This window comes from Apodemus sylvaticus, chromosome 13, assembly GCF_947179515.1.
Source record: "Apodemus sylvaticus chromosome 13, mApoSyl1.1, whole genome shotgun sequence".
NCBI classification, from domain to species: Eukaryota; Metazoa; Chordata; class Mammalia; order Rodentia; family Muridae; genus Apodemus; species Apodemus sylvaticus.
In genome coordinates, this window is record NC_067484.1 from 39,828,483 (window position 1) to 39,844,626 (window position 16,144).

Consider the following 16,144-nt stretch of genomic DNA (forward strand, 5'->3'; position numbering starts at 1 on the left):
TGCAAATGGGGAACAATGAACCCTGGTAGACAGCCGGTGCCCAGCCCAACGTGCCTTCTCTTGAGCTCCTTGTCCAAAAGCTAACAACTTCTGGGAAATGACGCAAATGAGTTGCTTCTGGCCTTGGCGGTTTACAGTCCCTTCTTCAGACTCTTGTGGGACAGAGTAGGAAAAGAGATTCCGTTTGTTTCTTTTATGTGCATTAGCATTCTGGCTGTATGTGTATCTGTGTGAAGGGGTCAAAAATCCTGGAGTGGCCCCTTGTTCTGGAAAGACTCAGTGAAGCAGTATAGGGCAAAACCAGAACAGGGAAGTGGGAAGGGTTGGGTGGGAAAACAGGGGGAGGGAAGGGGGCTGATGGGACTTTCAGGGAGTGGGGGTCTAGAAAAGGGGAAATCATTTGAAATGTAAATAAAAAATATATCGAATTAAAAAAAAAAATCCTGGAGCTGGAACAACTGACAACTGTGAGCTGTCACGTGGGTGCTGAGAATTGAACCCAGGTCCTCTGGAAGGGCAGCCAGACTGCTGAGCTGTTTCTCCAGCCCCCTCTTTTTAAAATGAGTTGATTTTGTTCATTACTCCAAAAACATGTTTACAGAGTGCCTACTGTATACCAGATACTGTCAGGAACATGAGGGACACCAAGCGAGTGAGCATTCACTAGGTTGTGGTTTATTAGACAGCCCCTTCTTGAACTAGCAGTGTCCTATTCAAGGCTAACATAAATGGCGTATGCTACCACTTAGACACCTTAAATCTGATTCTTTGAAAGCCGACCCATCAAGGTGTTTATCACATTAGGATCCTTAGTTAACCAGACCAGAATAAACAAATGGACCATCACTCAACACAGGGAGGTCCAGAGCCTGAACTCAGTGGGTCCATGCAGGTACCTAGCTTCCATTCTGGAAAGAAAAAAAAAAGTAGGGGAGCAACCCAACCTCATGTGTTTGGAAAGGTCACCTTGCTTTAGCGGCAAAAGAGTTCAGAATGGGAGCAGAATGGGAAGATAGCAGCAGATTCATTAAAAACTGTTTATGCTCACATGAGAAAAATATTGAAACTGGTCAACCTACAAAGCCTCCTCCAGAATTGGAGAGCTAAGATAACTGATGCTTAGTTTCTTGGGTCCACACTTGGGTTTGCTGAATGACCAGCAAAGGGACAACTGTGGAGGGTTCACGGTATAAGGCAGGGTTGGCAGACACAGCTCTGAAGTGTACCCAGCAGGTAGTTGGAAGGCTCTAGGGAGGGAGGTGCCAGATAAATGCTCCAAATGGCACAGCCAGTCTCTGGATTTGATACCTGATATGAAGGTGTGGCTCAGACGATGAATAAAGGAAGAAAGAAATCGGGTGAGGCACTGCACCTGGCTGTAAATTAGAAGTCAGAGTCCACAGAGTGCCCAGTGTGGTCAAGAACTCCCAATTTCCTGTAATTTTCAGAGACATGGGAATGGGGAAGAGGAAAAACGGAAGCTAATAGCAATCACCACTGACTATATCAGTCACATTGGCCTATTTCAACCTATTGAACCACGCCCCCCCACACACACACACAAGAGCCCTCTAAAGGGGAGATAGCATCCTCATGCTAGAATTGAAGAGCAAAGTGCACGAAGGCCAGGGAGCATGTTCGGGTCATTAGGGATTAGTGGGAACAGCATGAGACTGAGGCCAGCTTCCTGCAAAGCTAGCCCAGACTCCGCCTTCTCTCCCAGGTGGGTTCTGGGGTATTCTAATGCCCCACCCCTTACTGCCTTCAGAGGAAGAATGGATGGCCTCGGGTTACAACAGAAAGCAGCACACAGATCTAGGTTGGTGCACTTTATCCTCCTCAGTCCTAAAAGCTTACAAGCCAACTCTAATAATTAGTTCGTCTGCATCCAACAGAACATGGGCCCTCCCAGCATGACCCGAGCCTGATCCGCGGCCTGCTGCCGAGCAGTTGACTTGTGCCATCCCTTTGGAGATAGGCTTAACTTTGATGTTTTGAAATAACTAAGCCTGTTCACGATGTGCAAGACAGTGGGGGACTCTGGGAAAGCAACGGTTATCTCCAGAGTTCTATTGTCATGTGTAGTCATGGGCTTTTTCTGGGATGAGGTGAATAATCATATCCCATGTAGTTTGCATAATTTCGGATAAGTGAGGAACCACAGTAGAAAGCCTCTGATATTCACAGCTGCCATCACAACTGAGAAAAGCAGGGATCGATACAAAATTCTCTCTTTCAGAAAACAGAATCAGATCTTACCAATAAATGGGAAAATGAGTGTGTACCTGGTAAACATGAACATGAAAACACAGTGTCTATGGCTGCATGCTCTACCCAATTACTTCGTGTTTTAACTTTTAGAAAATTTTCATTTTGACAATAAAGATAAGCATTGGAACCATCTCTCCTGCTCCTTTCACACCCTGAGTAACACAACCAGATGTCATCTTCCACAACCCAACAATAATCAGATGATGTTTTCTCTTTCTTTTACCAGTTCCTCCCCACCTCCCCACAGTCTTCTCTAGCACGAATCCTGTTTTCTTTCATTATCAAATGTTTGGTGATCAACATGAGGGCCTTTGGCCCAATAACTCCTGTCACCTGTATGTCTCTCTCTCTCTCTCTCTCTCTCTCTCTCTCTCTGTGTGTGTGTGTGTGTGTGTGTTTGTGTGTGTGTATGTATGTGTGTGTGTATGTGTGTGTGTGTGTGTGTGTGTTATGTCAAGAACTGCAGGAGGATAACTCCAGTGTCAAGAGTGGCCTGGGGCTGAGATGCATCACTTGGCCACAAACCTCCACCCATGAAGAAATGCAAAGCAGGCTAGAGTCACCCTTGTCCTGCACAACAGGTTGCATTGGATTCAACCTGTGAAGATGGCCCTGTCTGAACTAGACTTCCGGCAATGGCCTGCTCTTAATCTCTACTCTGGCAGCTTAGGTACGTGGCCTCTACTGTGTGGTGGGTAAAACTTCCCTTTCCATGGTAACAGCATACTTTTGGCTGTTCTGGAGATCCTACCAGTTTTGTGTAAGCACAGGTGAAGGTTGGGTTTTGTGCAATACAAAGGCCAGGAGGTGATTTTGCCAAGAGCTCCTCACTGAGCAAACATAAGTGGATGATATCAAACAAACGTTTCTCAGTATTCAAAATTCCAGGGGCAAGTTGTGGTCCAAAGTAAAGACTGGAAACTCAAAACATGGGCAGAATCAGAAGGTGCCTGAGACTGGGGACTTCTGGCCATCTCTCCTTCTGGGTAGCCTGCGCTGCAAGCCCCTCTAACCAAAGCAGAACAATCTGGTTGCAACTGGTGGGAACTGTCTGGAAGCTCAGGTGTTTGGCTGGAAGGCAATGCTGTTGTGGATGATCTCTCTAGACCTGAAGAGGGAGATGAGAGGCTTCAAGCCTTCAGATCCTGCCGGGACATGGGATTCCTCACTGTGGAAACTTGGGGTTTACGTATCATTTGAACAATACGATCCCCAAAGTGAGCATCCAGGCAAGAACACCACTCCTATCTCAAGAGGAATTGAGATTGTTACTTCTAGAGCCATATGAATGGCCAGGGTTGGATCCTAGACTCAGTTCTCAGTAGCCACATGAGGGCTCGCATCCATCTGTAACTCTCTCTCCAAGGGATCCAATACCTTCCTCTGGCCTCTATGGATACCCACACTCTCATGCACACACAGTCACCTTCCCACCCACATTCAAATTTTTAAAAAAGATTTTGCTTTAATGTTTAAATTATTTGTGTTTGTGTGTGATATGTGTGTGTGTGTGTGTGTGTGTGTGTGTGTTTTCTGTGTGTCTGTGTATGGGTATGATGATCAGAAAATATTAAAACTCTTTTCCCATGATACAACTGCCGTATTTCTAGCAGAAGAGAAAACATTGTATGTAAACTAAAAATGCTGACTTTATGAGATTTGGCAGTCTTGAATCTGAACTGAAGGGCTTCGGGCAGCATCTCTTGGCGCTATGTAGCGTGGTGGCAAGGCACACACAGTGCACAGCACAGCCGCACCCTGTGTGGTCAGTAGCAAGGCTGCACGGGGCAGTGAGATCCAATGATACAACTGGAGGCCTGAGAGGCAGTATGTGCTTGAGGAGTTAATCTTCAGTGCTTGTGCACGCAGAAATCTTCTGATGTTGCCAAATTTCCCATGATATTGTGTGACATCCGGTGAGGATTGCAATTCAGAGTTTTAGATAGGTATTGCAGAACTGGTCCCTTGAGGGGGCAGGGAACGCAGTTACAACCTCTGAGCTTTGAGTCATTGCTGTGCACACTTGACCAAGCAATTCTGTTAGACATTTCCTTTGGTGCTAGGCATAGATGTGTGGGTTTAGTTATTGTATTGCTGGATATATTAAAGTTACTTTGGTAGCTTCTTTCTACATTATCTATAAACTTGTAGAGCGTCCTTTTAGCATTTGGTGTTTTTGTGTTTTGTTTGGTTGTTTGGCTGGTTTTGGTTTTGTGAGACAGTATCTCATTACATAGCTCCTGCTACCCTGAAATTTACTCTGTAGAACAGGCCTTGAACTCACATAGACTTGCTTGCCTCTGCTTCCTCAGTGCTGGGATTAAAGGCATGTGCCTCCGTTTGCCCACATTCTTAAAGGCACTTTATGCCGGGTTTTATTGACATGAGTTAAGTCTATGTACTCATCTCAACAGTGATACAAATGAAGTCTGCTTCTCCTCACTGCCTCTTTCTCATCACTGTTCATGAGGGATTAGACTGTCTGATGCCGGCTCCTCTTTCTGACCTTCACAAGTTGTGAGGCATACAATATATATAATTGTATTAGAAATCAGTCAAATGGCCAGGACCAAATATATGTGTTGCTGGAATTTAAAAAACAAAACAAACAAAAATAAACCACCTTGACCTTTTCTGTGTGTAGTTTTAATTACTAAGCATTGTCAACTATGTGGGAAAAGTTAAATATACTTTGTGGGAGTTGGGCTAAAACCTGCTCCTAGTTGAAGTAGTAATTAAAATTTTAAAACTCAAATCTAGAATAACATTCCTTGGAGAGAAAATAAAAGATGCTATTTAGGTACGACATTAGTGTTGGGGAATCTTTTTAGTAACTTCACAAAGAAAAAATAAAAAGCTGAGAAGTTTGGAAGCTGTCTAAAGCTTTCGAGTCTTCAAAGCTGGTTTAATTAAGAGTTAGGCTAACATCTGTGGCTGATTGGGTTGTAAATCGATTTCATATTTACGGAATTAGCCTCAACTAATGAATATATAGAGTTTTTCTGGTTTTGGGGCGGGGTTGGAAAGAATAAAAGCCTGGGATTACAGTAATACGTGAGTTTATTAGTGATACTTTTAGAGATGTGAGGAAATGTGGAGGTGTGAAGAGATGGTGTGTAAATGCATCTGGGCATGAAGATGTGCATTTGCATGTGTGCATGTTGCATGCGTGTGATACAGTGCAGCTGTGCATCATAAGACTGTGTTATCTATCAAGCACCTTTTGATTTATATGTAATTTTCTGAATGTTCAGTGAAGTTCAGTTTCAGGGTAATTGACAGCATCAAAGCTGGATCCTAGCAGCCGCCCCGCCCCGCCCCACCCCGCCCCACCCGCAAAAGTTAAGAACTTGCTCAAGTGCATAGTAGCACATACATCTGTGATAATGGGTTGATCTGTCATCAGTCTACCAGGACGCCTCACTTAGGGCCAGTGAGTAGGTAGTGACCCTTTGTCACAATGCCGGTTGCCATGGCTCAACATGAGAAAAGTGTTTCCACAGCAGGCTGCTGCTATCTGACTGAGATCCGTAAGCAGGGTGGCAAGAATTTATTAGACTTAGCGTGTGCAAGTGATAATGTTATATCCTATGTAAGATTACAAATTAGGCTGGCCACAGTGGCTTCTGCCTTCATTTCAACTTTTGGGAGGCTGAGCCAAAAGGATCATCCATAAATTTGAGGCTAGCCTAGGCTACACAGTGAGTTCTAGGCTAACCTGGGATACAGAATGAGACCCTACCTCAAAACAAAAACAAAAACAAAAACTAAAAGTAACACTCACCTAAAATATGAGACATGATTAAGTAGTTTATGGACCACATATACTTTCTATAGGATTATGCACATGCTTATTTGAATAGAGTTGTAGATGTTAGGTCCATTTCTTTTTTTAAATTTTTTTTATCAGATATATTCTTTATTTAAATTTCAAATGTTGTCCTATTTCCTGGTTGTCACCCCCCCCCCCCGAAAATCCCATAAGCCATCTCCCCTTCCCCAATCAACCCTCCCCCACTTCCCCTACACTACAGCATCAAGTCTTTCCAGGCCAAGGGCCTCTCCTTCCTTTGGTGTCTAACAAGGCCATCCTCTGCTGCCTGTGCATCTGGAGCCATGGGTAACTCCATGTGTACTCTCTGGCTGATGGTTTTGTCCCTGAGAGCGCTGGGAGTACTGGGTGCCTCATATTGTTGTTCTTCCTATGGCGTGTTAGGTCCATTTCTACCTCTGGGTCTCCTGTTCCCACAAATAAGACTCAAACTCAAAATATATTTACAAATACCTTGGCCATATAGCTAGGCTCTACTCTGACTAGATGATAACTTAATTTTTTTTTAAACCTACATTCCTCCATGTGGCTGGTCACCTGTGTTCAAGTACTGTACCTCCGTCTCCTCACATCTTCCCAGGCTGATCTCCTTCCTGGCTCTATCCCAGAATTCTCTCTCCTTCCAGATGCTCCACCTTCGATTTCTTGCCTATGCCATGAGCCATGGGCTATTTATTTATTTATTTATTTATTTGAGACAGGGTTTCTCTGTGTAGCCCTGGCTGTCCTGGAACTCACTCTGTAGACCAGGCTGGCCTCGAACTCAGAAATCCACCTGCCTCTGCCTCCCAAGTGCTGGGATTACAGTCGTGTGCCACCACTGCCCAGCCTGGCCATAGGTTTTTTAATTGATGGGTAATGCATTCATACAAATCACAAGATAATCTCTCTACAGGGAACAGATCTGAAATTCAATTAAACATTAACGTATGATTACTTGCACACATAAACTGTTCCTGAGGTAAGGTGCAAGACAGAAGACATTTGTAGAGCTTGTTAACTTATAATATAAATAGAATTTATGTTATAATGTAGTAATGCTCACAGAGTACTCAGGGAGTAACTGGAGATGCATCCTTGATTTGGAAAGGCAATGAACGGGCTTCCTCCTTGACTGACCTACAGAAGTTATTTTTCCACTTTGCTTAATAATACCCAAGTGTTTGCTTCTTTTTGTTTGAGAGTTTTCAGGTGTACTTTTATTTTTTTAATTTCTATTTTTATTATATAATCACAATAAACATAGCTAAAGTCGAAATCAAAGGACAGTAGTGACATGCTCACTTGTGATGTGCAATTATTAATAACTTCACACAGTTTTCAGATCTGAGCTTTCCCAGTGCTAGTGCAAACAAAAGCACAAAATCTAAATTCACTTTATGTTCAAAGGAAACCTAAACTTTTTGGCATCCAAAGCTAAGGAAAAATTTTCTAGTTTATCAACAAAATAAAAAAATCTTCTAAGATATATACAAAATAAAATATCAAATAATGCCACCAATGGGAGATTCATCCCGTTGTTTAGTATGGTTTAATGTAACTAGATAATTCTATAGGAGATCAAAATAATGTAATCAACACCTGGGGTACCCAGGATTTTACTTTGATCCAGGACCAGAATATGAACAATGAAAGAATTGTGATGTGAAAGTTTGTTTCATGTGTATTTTTAAACAGTTAGTATGAGAACTCTTCAGTTTATTGTCAGTGTGAGGCAGTGGCTGTGGAGTCTGCTGTCCCATGCCAATGATTAAATACATGGATTTGATGAAAAATCCTATGTGAAAGCAAAGCGTTTAAAGGAAAAGTGAGAAACCAAGGAATAGAAAAAGTTAATCCAAGAGGAAGGACTTAAGTCACATGTCCATAGGGATCATATCTCTGCCTCTGCCTCTGCCATCTATCTATCTATCTATCTATCTATCTATCTATCTATCTATCTATCTATCTAAACTTAAGATGGAAGAAACTGGTCAAATATTGAGGTAATTTCTATGGGACTGGGTTTATCCCAGGACATGCCGATTAAAGAGTCCCTGCAGGTTCTTCTGGGTCACCCATGGAGCTGCTGCTGTGCTGTTAGTGCTCTGCTCACCCTGCCCATCTCTGCCGTTACTGTCAGCTGCTGGCTGAAGCCACCTGCTTTGCTGGCCACCTGGCCAGCATTGCTGCTGGTGACCTTCCAAGGCATAGCTTTTGAACTATGTCCTTTGTTCTGTTTTGTGGCCTGCTCACGGGTTCATACATACCTAAATTAAACTACTGCCCCTTTAGGTGTTAGAGAAATGTTAAATCAAGAACCTGACTTCTGGGGCTAGACACACGTGGCTCAATAGTGAGAGCACAGGGAGACTAGAGTTCAATTCCCAACACCCACAGCAGGTGGCTCACAACCACCTGTAACTCCAACTCCGTGGGATCCAACTCTCCTGGTCTGCACAGTCACCTGTCCACACAGGCACATAGCCATGACACCCACACATTCCCACACAACCCTGTGCCTCCCACCACCACCATTAAAAATGATATATTTTTTTAAAGGATCTGACTTCAGTTCATAGAGTTGCCCTGCAATTCCCAAAGGGTCAGTATCTGGAAAAGTTGAAAGCATTGCTTACCAGAAAAAGACCAGCCTGTGACTGAGAGTTTACGACTTCCTTAGAGCACTTCTCTGACCCATGGCTCACAGGAGTAGGCCAGGGGGAACCCAGGTTCACACAGATATGGAAGACAATAATGAGAGGGAAGAAAACAGACTGGCACAGCCAACCATGGACTCGCACGAACAGCAGCTTTTCCTCTTGTTCATGAGTTGTTGTTGTTGTTGTTGTTGTTGTTGTTGTTGTTGTTGGTGGTGGTGGTGGTGGTGGTAGTGGTGTTTCAATACGTAGGCTGGGAGCCGGGTGGCTGGGTGGTTCAGCCACACAACCTTTATCTGGAGCCTAGCACTGAACCATGACCAGCTTGAACCTGATCAGAATCCAGATCACATCTGTGAAAGACTAGATGAAAGAAGACATCTAACAGAGACATTTACTAACACCAGTCACTATAAGGTATAACAGGGGGAAAATACCAGTTAGTCACTCCTGGTTTGCTTGCTTCTAAAGAACCACACTCTAAAGTGAATATCCTAAAGACTGCATTCAGGTAAGTCCTGGCAACTAGACTCAGCTTCTTGCTCAGATTTGGTTGAACAAGAACCATTCTTATTTAAAGCAGTAACACATCACAAGATCTATTACTTTCCTCTTTCCAGTCTCTTCCTCATTTTTATAGAGCGCCCCCTACAGGTCAGGCAGGCAAATGATTCATGCCTAACCAATGCCATGAGCAAATCAGAGGGACCACACTTGCTCAGCAGAGCTCACTAATTTCTTCCTTCTTCTCTTCTCTTCGTCACCTCTCACTGCAGGTGTGCCTAACTTCCTTCACTATCAGCAACTTTTAGATTCTGATCCAGCCACAGATGAAGAACTAATACAAGTTTTAATAATTTAATCCATAGTTGTTCTTAAGAGGGAGATATTAGGAATATATGTGTCCATAGAAAAACTACTGAAATGACTCCACATGGGGGGAGAACTGTAAGAAGGAATGATATGTAGGCCTTCCTCTTTGCTAGCCATGATGCACCAGGGATGCAGCATGATTATGCGTGGGGCTGGTCATAACCAACTTGGTTGGCAGCTTAAGTAAGCTTTCCTGGTAGATTCTGGTGTTACCTGGGAACCTTTGTTGGCATCAGTGTTTGAATACATAACACATCTGTGCTGTGTGTTTACTGGGCCGGGTGGGGATCAACTTTGATATTTATGTTAATAATACTAAAATCCCAGGTGTGAGAACATAAACAAAGATAACCTCCACGGATGCATCCAGGAAGCAGGCCACGGGGATAATGGAGACTGTTGTGCTGAGCCTGGGATCATGGAGCTAACAGGAGATGCTGATTGGATCTGCCTATCTTCAAAACAAAATCAGGAAATGAAGTTACCCTCATTCTTCACAATTCTCTGTTTTCCAGAGCAAAATGCAATTGTGAATGCTTAAATTAAAAAAAAAAAAAAAAGGCAAATCTTTGACTATGAACTTCTTGGAGTGAGTGTGTCTTTCCATCCTACTGTCACCGGTGTCCTTTCCCCATTCTCAAATTGTCCTTATCATCTTCTAAATATCTTAGTAGAACATGTTAGGAACTCAAAGAGTAGTCATGGTTCAAGTAATCAGTTTCATTTCCTGCTGGGTGTGATTCCACCTGGATTCAGGGTCCCATGAGCTCTCTCTGGCTGCCTCTCTCAGCCTTCCCTTCCATCCCATCGTCCTATCTTTGCTTCACTCACTAAAGTTCAGAAACACTTCCTATCCTACTTCATGTACTTGGCTGGGGGGCGGGGGCATGATGATTTACATTATCCTTCCTGAGCTCCATTCTGGCCTATCCAGATAGTACTGTTGCAGCCTGCTAGCAGGAACCCCTCCTCTCTCCTCACCTTTATTCCCCGGGGACTTTGCCTCTTGGTGCAGACCTAAGGTCTCCCTATCTACTGCCCCTGTCCCTCTCAGCCTTTCCTACAAGTCTACCTCCATTCCTTTGTGTCACCTGCTGACTCTACAGGGACTTCACAGCCACCACACTTGCCTAGAGTCCAGAGTGGGCAACAGCAATGCAACACAAGATTCACCCGTATTAACGAGAAGCCTGGATAGCCACACTGAGAAGTAATCCAAACACCACAAGTCCAAATGCCGAGATCCCAGGACAACAAACACAACACAAGCCGGAACAGCCAAAACATGTGCATCATCCAGAAGCCAGAAACTTTATTGGAATAATAGGCCCAGAGAAAAGTTACTCAGCTGTAGCACGGGACAGTGACTTCAAAGTAGTTAATTACTAGTATGTTCAAGAATCTTAAAGAGGATAGGAATAAATGCCTCAATGAAGACCATGGACACACAGTTGAGTGAAACAAAAATAATTCAAGGCATGAAAGTATCATTTAACAGAAAAACATAATTACACCAGTAAACAACACTAAAATAAACTAGAAATGAAAATCTTAGGCTGTCAAAGCACAATCTCCCAGGTAGGTCTTGCCAACAGATTAAAAGGCATGGAAAAGAGATGCCCTGGTCTTAAAGATTTGAAGAAATAGATAGCTCACTCACAGAAAATGTTAAATTTAAAAAATAAAAATCCAGTCACAATAATGTCCAGGAAATCTAGAATACAATGCAAAAACCAAACTCACAAATCACAGGTAGAGGAAGGAGAAGAAATCCATACAAAAAAGACGCTGAAAATATTTTAAAGAAGATCATAGAGGAAAATTTCCCCAGCCTAAAGAAAGAGATGTTTAGTGTGTTACAAGAGGCATAGAGAATACTAAACAGAACCAAAAAGACATTGCCCATGAAACATAATAACCCAAACACTAAATGTACAGAACAGCAAAAAGATTCTTAAAAGCTGCAAGGGGAAAAAGATCAAGTAGCAGAAAAGCAGGCCCGTCAGATAATACCTGACTTCTTAAAGGAGACTTTGAAAGCCAGAAGGGAGTGGATGAATGTTTCTGTGAGCTAAAGGACCAGAGATGGCAACTCAAACTATACCAAGCAAAACTATCTGTCATAAAAAATGGGAAAGAAAATACCCTATGATATAACCAAATATACACACTATTAATCCAGCTCTACAAAAGGCACAAGAAAGAAGACTGCAGCCTGAAGAGGTTACATACACTTCAAAAGGATTCAAGGAGTAAATAACCTAAGAACAGAAAATCAAGAGGGGGGAAATACCCATATCACATCAATAAAATAGCAGGAATGTTATAGAAATATTAGCAAATATGGCTTTGGTACTGAACTTGGTCCAAATACGGTCACATGACTCCATCTACCTGCTAAGAGGGATGAGCAATGCAATCATTATTCTGTACTCAGCTAGACGCTGGAGCTGCCCAGTGGAAATAGATGGAAAAGCCATAGCTTTGTAAAAAATAATCAGGAACCAATAGATACTCTTCATTAACGACTTTCAATATTAATTGCTCCAATTTTCTAAGGAAAATATAGACTAACAAATTTGATTAGAAAATAGGATCCATTTCTCTTCTTGAAGAAACACACATCCAAGAAACACACCTCACCAACAAGGATATATATCACCTCAGGGTAAACGTGAAAGAGGTATTCCAAGCAAATGAGCCCAAGAAGCAAGCAGGTGTAGCTATTTTCAAATGTGGCAAAATGGATTTTAAATCTTATCAGAAGAGACCAAGAAGGATGCTACACACCAGTAAAGGAAAATTTCACAGAGAACATTACAACTTTTCATTTACGTACTAAACACGAGGGCACCAAAGTTCATAAAAGAAATACTAATACAGCTAAAATCATTAACTGACCCTCACATAGTGATAGTGGATGACCTCAATACCCTAGACTTACCAATAGACAGGTCATCCAGACAAATGATGGAGTTAAATAAACCCATAAATCAAATGGACCTAAAGTTATCTATAGAACATTCCACCAAACACTAAAGATTATACTTTCTCCTCAGCAACTCATGGAATTGAGCACCTATCAGGACATAAAACAATACTCACCAGATGTAAGAGAACTGACATAACATCCAGAAACCTATCTGACCACCATGGATTAAAGCTGGATATCAATAACAATCAAGGTATACAAAGTATAGAAACTCATGGAAGCTCAACGGGTCATTGTAAAATGAAACCTGGGTCAAGACAAAAGTCAAGAAGAAAGTTAAAAACACTTTAGAATTGGATGAAAATGAAAACACAGAAAACCAATGGGACAGAGAGAAGGTAAGTTCATAGCACTAACTGCCTACATCAGAAAATGAAAGACCTCATAGTAATAATTTAAGAGTATACTTGACAGCCATAGAATACAAAGAAACCTAAAAATAGGACACAGGAAGAAATAACCAAACTTAGCAATAGAATCAATGAAATACAAGCAGTAACCACAAAATAGAAAGAATCAATGAAACAAAAAAACTGGTTCTTTGGAAAAAACAACAAGATTGACAAACCCTAGCCCAATTAAGGAAAAGATGGAGAAAAAGAAGATCTAAATTAGCAAAATTTGAAATGAATAGAGCAATATTACAACAAACAAGGAAATTCAGAGAACCATAAAGACATGCTTTAAAACGCCATATTCTAAACTAGAGAACCTTTCTTAAAAAATGATTTTTTTATATCTATGACCTTCCAAAGTTAAATCATGATGAAATAGACTATTTAAAATCCCATAGTAAAGTAGAAGCAATGATTAAAAATCTCTCAGTTGGAAAAAAAAAAAAAAAGCCCAGGGCCAGATGGATTCTACCAGACATTCAAAGAAGTATTAATGTCAATGCATCTTAGACTACTCTACAAAAATAACTGGCAGGATATTTCCTAATTCTTCTTATAAACCTAGTATTATCATGGTGCCAAAACCATATAAAAGCCAAATCACAGACCAATCTACCTCATAAACAGAGATGAAAAAATTCTCAATAAAATACATGAAAAATTAAATCCCAGAACACATGGAGCAATTATTTACCATCATCAAGTTAGCTTCATCCCAGAGAATCCCAGGTATGGTTCAATATACATAAACCAATAAATATTATTCAGCACATAAGCTGTTTTAAAGACAGAAAACGTACGATCATCTCATTAAATACAGAAAAGACATTTGACAAAACCCAACAACATACCTTCTTGATAAACATCCTGGACAAACTGAGACATACCTCAATATAATAAAATAATTTCTAGCAAGCCTACAACCAACATGAACAAAAACCAGAGAAACTCAAAGCAATTTCACTAAAATTAGGAACAAGACAAAGCTGTCTACTCTTTCCATACCTATTCGATATAGTACTTCAAGATTTAACTAGAGGAATAAGACAACTGAAGATTAGGGGACGAAAATAGGAAAGAAATCAATTACCTTTATTTACAGATGATACTATTTTATACATAAAATATCATAAAATCCACCAGGAACCTTTACATCTAATAAATATTTTCAGCAAAGTAGCGGGACACAAAATTAACTCACAAAAATCAGTAACCTTCCTATACACAAATGACTGACTGAGAAAGAAGTCAGAGAAACAGTACCTTTCACAATAGCCTCGAAAAATACAATAACCTTGGGATAACTCTAAGCAAATCAAAGACTTGCATAATAACAAATTTAACATGTTAAAGGAAGAAGTCAAAGAAGATATCAGAAGATGGCAAGCTCCTCTGTGCTTATCAGTAGGATTAGTAGTGTGAAAATGGCCATCTAACAAAAGCAATCTACAGATTCAATGCAACCCCATCAAAATTACAATGAAAAAAATCTTTATAATTTTTTTTAAAAAAATTAAAATCTTTAATTTTATATAACACATACACGATAGGTAAAATGATCTTGAATAATAACAGACTTGTTGGAGGTATTTTTATGCCATGAAGTAACATCTACAGTGTAAAGAGTGAGTTCTATCTTGTTAAGTAGGTAGCCAAAGGACTCCCAAGGAGCCTCCAAATACAACATGGTATTCTCAAAGCTACTAATTCCTCTGTAGAACCTGATGAAAAGCCCTATCACTGGAAGCAAGTTATCAAACACAGAAGTAGAACTGGCGCCTAAGAAGCAGCTTCACCTCACTGACTAGCACTGAACTCTTGGCACTACTGTAGAATGCTAATCACTATATCACCTAGCTAGCAAATACTGACACCTACGACAGCAACCTGCCTGCAAGATACACTGGTATAGTAATGGCAAAAGTGTTATGGGAATGATCAGTCACTTGATTGGATTTAAAGCCCACTCAGTGAGATGAAATCTATACCCTGACACTCCTAAAGTGGCCAAGAACCTGAGACTAGATAGGTCATGAGCCTAGGAGAAAGCCTAAGACTATTACTTTGCTAAAGGAACACACCAATAAAGCAACTAATGACATACTGCTGTGCCCATGGGTCAGTGTCTCCTTCAACCCTCATCAGTGAAGTGTCTTCTTGCAGTAGATGGGAAATGACACAGAGAAGCTTCTTGCAGTGAATACTAAATAACAGAGACCCACTACTAGGAAAAAGTGCAGAGAACTCGGCCCTAAATGAGATGCCTTTATCAAACCCTACCCTTCAGGTCTCCAGAATCTATGCACAAGATGGGGCAGAAAGATTTTAACAGCCAGAGGTGATGGATGACTCAAAAGAAACACTGTCTTCCAAATACAACTGGTGCAAAAATGAACTTATAAACTGTGGTAGCACACACAAGCCCTGCATAGGTTCAAGCCAGATGTGATCCCAGCACTGAGGAGGAAAAGCAGACATGAGGTCCCATTCCTAACAAAGAAGTTATTTGCAATTGATAACCGAAAGGGAAGAACAGTTTCCTCTAATAGATCACAGTATATCAATCACACTCCAGAACAGAGGTTCTGGCCAGCACAAAACAAGCTCTGGATTTGTGTGCGTGCTCGTGCGTGTGCGTGTGTGTTTTCAATTTATTTATTTATCCTGCTGTTCTGTTCATTGTTTTGATGTTTGTTTTTAATGGGTATTTTGTTTTGAAAGAGAAAAATAATGTTGGGTTAGTAGAATTGTAAGAATCTGGGAGGAGTTGGAGGGCAGAAAAACAAAATACTAAAAAAGAAAAAAGAACCTTGGGCTTTTTGGATATTCAGCATACCCAGTGGTTTTCAGCCTTCCTAATGCTGTGACACTTTAATGCAGTTCCTCAGGTTGTGCTGATCCCAACCATAAAAACATTTCCATCACTACTCCATCACTATAATTTTGCTATTGTTATGAATTGTAACTATCTGACAGGCAGGACCGATCCCAAAGGGGCTGCAACCTACGGCTTGAGAACTGCTGCCCCTAAATGCTGCTCATTTTCAAAACCAGATTACTGCTTTTACAACTGGTTTCATTGGATTTAAAATGTAAAAAGGCAAGCACGCCTTCAATCTTCTTCCATGCCATTCTGTAAATA